The sequence below is a fragment of the Scomber scombrus genome, chromosome 21 (assembly GCF_963691925.1).
Source record: "Scomber scombrus chromosome 21, fScoSco1.1, whole genome shotgun sequence".
NCBI classification, from domain to species: Eukaryota; Metazoa; Chordata; class Actinopteri; order Scombriformes; family Scombridae; genus Scomber; species Scomber scombrus.
The window spans coordinates 21,857,309-21,864,074 of record NC_084990.1 but is presented as its reverse complement, the minus strand read 5'-3'; the positions used below and the strand labels follow the sequence as shown (position 1 = coordinate 21,864,074).

At 37.2% G+C, this 6,766-nt stretch overlaps 1 protein-coding gene across 3 annotated transcripts in view; it reads right to left on the bottom strand.

Annotated features, from left to right (window-relative positions):
* The window catches only part of LOC134002965 (ankyrin-3-like), a 165,040-nt gene that overhangs the window by 147,111 nt on the left and 11,163 nt on the right, over window positions 1–6,766 (bottom strand). The gene's annotated exons all lie outside the window — the stretch shown is intronic.

The window sequence follows — 6,766 nt, the reverse complement described above, 5'->3', positions numbered from 1 at the left end:
GTAGTCGCAGTTTGCAGTAGAAAAATGATTTATATTCCACTTTAAAGAGAAATATTTTGTTAAATAAACAAGATTTTTCTAACAACACTACAAAAAAAATCACTGGATGTAAAAATATAACAGTATCTTGAGTGTTTTTCCTCGAGCACAGCAACATGATTACATTCAGAAAGAAAACATTGTCTTGTTTCATTTCATTACTGAAGAACAAACACTCCAATAACAATTAGAGTCCCTGCTGCGATAAGATAAGAGTCTGTCTTCAAATCAGCTATTAACAAAGGCAACCTTATCTCCATGATCATAATTGACAAATCTCCACTTCCAGGTACAATATTTGACATTATTAAGCCATCCTCAGCTATCAAATCACGTATATTATATTTAAAGATATCCTAGAAGAAGAAGATCCTAGAACTGTTGTGTAATTAATAAACAAGTGAAAGCACAGCCTTCGTTTCCAGCTGGAGCAGCCACACCATGTTGTTTACAAACCACCAAGTCAGGCTAAAAATGTTCTTTTACCTTCTTTCCTTTCTTCTTGCGATGAGCCGACTTCCCCGTAGCCTTTTCTTTAACCTCCTCACTCATTTCAGCAGCTGTGAGAATGGGTGTGTGTCCCAAACAGCTGTGTCTGAGTGTGTGTGTATGTCCAAAAAGGGTTTTTAATCCAGCATGGATGAGCGGAGAAGAGTGGAGTGGCGGCCACTCTCAACGCACGCAGCGACCAACTCGCTCAGTTGCTCACACCCACTTTCACACACACATACACTCACACTCACACACACACACACTGACCGCGAGGAGAGGAGCCAACAAGGCTGGCTGGGTGGAACGATGGAGAGAGACATGCTCGCTCTTTCTCGCTCTTTCTCTCACACACTTGCACTTCACTTCTACCTGTCTGTGGCTGTGGTTGCCGCCCACATGCTCCACAAGTGAGAGCGGAGCAGCAACAAGCTATAGCAATCGATATCAGCTCATTGGCTGTTGTTTTTATATGTGTGTGTGTGTGTGTGTTTGTGTGTGTGTGAGTGTGTGTGTGTGTGTGTGTGTGTGTGTGTGTGTGTGTGTGTGTGTGTGTGTGTGTGTGTGTGTGCCTCTTATGCAAAGATGAAGAGATGAAGAGAAAGAGGGAGGGAGAGAGTAGATAGTGTATGAGTGTGAGTGTTTGTCTTGAATAGAAAACTCTTATTTAGGGATGAAACTAATGACTAGTTTCGTTATTGATTAACCTGTCCATTATTTTACCAATTAATTGATTAGTTGTTTGGTTGATTAAATCAGAAAATGGTGAAACATCGATCAATGTTTCCCAAATCCTCAGATGACGTCCTTTAATATCAACAATCCACAACCACAAAAGCACTTAGTTTATTATCATAGAGGACTCAAAAAACCGGGAAATATTCACATTAGAGAAGCTGGAATCTCCAATTAAAAAAATGTTTCCAATCAATTAACCAATTAATCTAAAATTGCTAGTGAATCTATTAATTTGAAAGTTTACTTATTAACTAATCAATTAATCAGAAAAAAGAAAAACTGTTTTTAACTTAATACTACAGATGGAGAAACTGTTTCTTTCCCTCCTTTCATGTGTCTTTACAGTTTAATATCGTAGTTACTGTATGTGTGAACAATTCTCACTTTGACATGAAAAAATAAGTACAATACTCATTTATTTAAAAAAAAAAAAAAAAGTTGGATGTAAGGTTGCAAAATTCATCGTTTTTTATGTTAAAATCACAACTTAGAGAGAGCTACGATTTTATTTCAACATAGCTGTATGTTTTAATCAATGACTAATTTATGTCTCTACAGATCAGTGATTGTACTATTTGTGCTCTATCAAAAACAGTGTAGTTTTAATGCTTTAAAAAGGAGTGGGCTGCGTCTTATTGCTGTTCAAAACAATCAACATCTACTGTAGGTCATCGCTTCAGCTATACTCAATGGAAACAGCTGGCGGGAAGATTTGGACAATATTTTATGCTTACCACCCTTAGACGATATTAGTTTGTTGTAGGCATACTGATAAAAGTGTTTATGTAGGCCGATAAAGTAATTTAGAAACTGGGTCACCGTTACATTACGGGTCCATAAGTAGATTTTTCAACTGTAGAACCAACTTTCAAATTCTTCCATAAAAAAAAATGATAAAAAGATATCATCAGTGTAAAATATCATAATCATATCCTTAAAATGCTTCAGAAATCAAGTATCAGTCTGTCTAAACACATCATAGTAATACATACATTACCAGCAGTTTGTCTTTATCAATATAACTTCCAATTATGTCGCTGTTATCAATTCATATAATACCATTTCAGAATGTCTTTATATTACTGAATAATATCTAGTATACCATTAATGTAATATTGTCATTTCAATGGAAAAAGAAGCACTTTTGAGAGGAAAACAATATAAAAAACATGATTTTACCTTATTCTATTCATGTAGAAACAAGGTAAATGTTTAATTAATAAAGCTTGTTGCAATCATACTTTATTAAAAGCTATGACCTACTGACCTAAAATACAGAATTTATAGAAAATAATCATCATTTATAGCACAATATTGGTTTTAAAAAAACACAATTTGATATTAAGTGATCCCCTTTGATCCCTAGATGGAGCTCTAATCTAATAACATGCACAGATTCAGGCATAAAAAAAAGAGATGAGTTAATATTAGTGATGAATCACTGGATTCCCTTCAGTCCGTGTGAAGAATAATAATACTGTTTGGCATCAAGCTGTCTCTTCATCGAGAGCTGTCAATGACACAGATCTCTTTATTTTACTCTCTCTCTCTCTGAGGAGGGAAAGACAGGCTGAGAAGTCTTCTAGTTTATTAGTGAGTAAGAGAAGAAAAGAAAGTGAAAGAGGCAGAGAATGAGGAGTGATGGAGTGATGGATTCCTATTGGCCAAGCAGGATAAAAACAGCCCGATACTCTAACCCCCATATCACGACTCCCGCTGCCTCCTCCTTATCAATAATGAACAAAGAGGGGAAAACCCCCTGGTGGCAGGACCACTGTGGCTTATTGAGTGGATTATGCCAATGTGAGCCAGTCTGCCCAGTACAATTATAACTGGATCATCCACTGACAAGCAGAGGGATTAAAGCTCTGTATTCATCTGTTTGTTATTGTTATTCTCTAATAAAGAAGGGCACGCTTATTTTGTGTCACTATCTGTGGCTCTTGCACACAACTCACACACCTATATGAAGATTTTTTTTTTTTAAGTAAAAATATCCCTGATGAGGTTTTTAAAAAATGCAGAATAATGTGCCATATTTCACCTGAGTGTTGCAGAGTGGAGGTTAATTATTACTTTATGTCGCTTTCTATGGAAAGTGACTCCAACACTTCCTGTTTAAACTGAAGAATCCAGTCTGACATCTGGTGGTCAGAGCTTGTTATGACAACAACAACGACCAACTTTTGTCTTCTACATCCTACAAAAAATAAAAAATAAAACACCCAATGAAACAGGTGCTATATACCAAGTAATTGTACACAGTATTTACTACTTACTAACAGTCACAGGGAATTATTTTCTGCAGTTATAAATCAAAATGGTGCATTATTGGATCAACAGAAACTTAATCTGTTTTCATAATCTAATTATCACTGTAGTCATTTATTAAGCACCAAAGCCAAACATTAGCATTGCAGCTTCTCTTTTCTGTTTTATTCATGATAGTAAACTAAATATTTGGGGATTTTGGACTGTTGATCAGACATTGAAGGCATCACCGTGAGCTCTAATAAGTAATAAGAGGCATTTTTCACTATTCTGACAAAAAGATTAACCAGTTAATTCAAGTTAGTTCAATATGTGCACAAATGAGCATCAATGAAATGAAGATTTTGGAGTGTTTTCGCTGATTAAACTTCACAGAGCGAAAGATAAATGTGGTTTTTAAAGAGTTAAAACTTGAACTGAAGATCTTTCTGAAGTAGTCTCATCATAATCCACATTTTTGTTTAATGTTTTCCAGCTATTTGCATCTCCTCTGTTTCCTTTGTGAACTTTATTTTGATTAATTTTGATGTATTTCACTGTGAACGTCCAAAATACTCAGAATACACTACTGTGAATTACTGTGTGACATTGGGACACAAGTGGATAGGGCTTTCCAAATAATCCATTAGGTGTTCAGTTTATTAAACGTCATAAAATGAAATAAAAATGCTTTCCCAAGTCTCATACACAAGTCAACACACCCCGACTATATTAAATGTGCAGTGTCATTAAACAGACACAAGCAGAAGATCCCTCCATCCTAATGAATCAACATTGTCATTGTCATTGATTCATTTTCTACAAATCATTTCCGCCTTTAACGTCCTGAAAAAAAACACTGAATCATTAACAGTGAGCTCATCCTGAAACTGGTGGATGTCAACATACATTCAGAACCAATAAAACCAAATGTTCACATCAAACAGCCTTTTATATATTAAACTATTATTCTATTGGTTTACACTTCCTGACCCTTCACTGCATTATTATAACTCTCCTAAAATCTAATTTTAACAGGATTTACATAATATTAGGTAAGAAAAAAGGCTTTTTCATGGTGTCTTTGAAACTATCTGACATCCGTAAATATTTATGACTCAGGTTTATTATTTAAACGGGTCAAAAAGAGGTCAAGCAACATAGTATAAAGGAGTTTTGACCCCCACCCGCCCCCCCCCCCCCCCTTTTTCCTTTGTCCATGCAACTTGGAAGTAGGTGAAGTTGTGCAAGAAACCTCTACTCTGCTTCTTCATGTATATAATATAAAATACCTTAAACTGCTAGTTGTAATTCATATGTTTAGTTTTTTCAATAATATCGTAGTCAACAGTGCAAATATTATGCCCTGTGTTAAAGTCCAATGTGTGACTGTGATTTCTGATTCAAAAGAAAAGGATAATAACAAAAATATCCATCACCTGGTTGTAAAAACAGCATCATCAGTTTGGCTTTTAACGTCTCTTCTCTGACACATTAGCAGAGTTTCAGCTTGTGTATCATCCACACACAACACTGCCCTCTGTTTACATCCACCTCTCTCCCCTTTCTTTTTTTTTCTTTTTTCTCCCAGCTCTGTCTCCCTGATGCGTCTCTTCATCTCTCAGCCTGAATTCAATACGACAGCCTCACACACACAAACAACACACACACACACACACACACACACACACACACACACACACACACACACACACACACACACACAAACGTAATAATGTGCCTCGGTTACATCCATGCGCCCAGAGGTAATACAATACTTTTATAGCTAATATTCTCTTTCAGTCAGCCATTAAAGGCCTACTGGAAAAGGGAGTGGCTTTATAACTCTAAGTGCTCCGCAGCCCTAGATTATAATAGGGCAACGAGAACCGGTGGTTACAGAAAGATAGCGGTTGGTGAGCGCCGGTGGGTTGCTAATGGAACATATAATAATCGAGCTAAGAAGTGAGATACGCCACACGTAGGCGCATATTTAAATGATTATGGAAATGTTAAGATACGGAATAGAAAGAGTGCGTGAGAGTAAGAGACAAGAGGCGTTCTTTCCAGTTATGGTTCCTAGGATTTCACAGAGAGGGGAGGACACAGGAGGGAAGGATCAGAGGGGAGAGAGGACGAGCAAAGAAGAAAGCCCAACGTCTATTTTTAGCATGGTGTTTATACTGTCAGATTTGTATGTTACATTCCTCGTCGCGGCGAGACTATCATGCAGCAGACAAAACAGTGATGATCTCATATGCTCATTGGTTGGTTTCTGTCAAGAGAGGAGTGCGAACTTTGACCTCAAGAGCTTTTCACAGACGACTGGTTTGTGTGTGTGTGGGTGTGTGTGTGTGGTTGTGTGGGTGTGTGTGTGTGTGTGGTTTTGTGTGTCCTGGCAGATGTAAGTAAACAGAGTAAGTGGCTTTAACTCTTGTGGTGGGGAGACACATGGTCAATTCATGAGTGCCTGGAGATTTTCCAGAATATTAACATTGATTTTTAATACATTAGTTTTTTTATGCACATCCTGAATTTTTTTATATAATATTTTTTTTTTTATCATATCTGGTAAGTAGTGAGTGTGAAAGCTTAGTCTGAAACTTAGAAACTTGACTTTTTTCTGGAGTCTTCTTCAGCAGACGGAGTTGAAATGTCATCACATAACCTCCACGTCTCCATGGCAACCGAACAACCTCTATTCAAGGAGAAAGACTACAGAGATGTAGTAAGAAGCGGGAAAGTTGGAAGCGGGAAAAAGCTAGTAAGTGGACTTTGACTCTCGGGTGATATGGACTGTTGTGAAGAGAGCAGGTCTGGAGGAGGAGCTGTCTGACGAGGAGGAGGAGGAGGAGCAGGAAGAGGAGGAGCTCAGTTCAATCAGAGCTGATAAATACTGCTGTTAACCCTCTTTTCTACCGACCTGCAGCAGAAACCTGGGCCTCATGGACAAAATCAAATATCACAATATTTTGGACCAAATACCTCGATATTGATATTGCAACACTATTGTAGGGATGTCAACTGGTGCTGTCACAAAATATTTACACAGTGAGATTTTTTTAGACAAATAATCATCAGTAATGTGGATAGAATGACTAAGTGGGTTAAAGGTAAATGATAAAACAGTTATAACAGTCTGGTGAGTTCAGAAAATTACATCATTTTACTGTAATTCAGCCTTAAAAACCAGGAAAAGACAACACCTAGGCCTTATCATGATGTCACAATATCCAAAATCAAAGGCAAT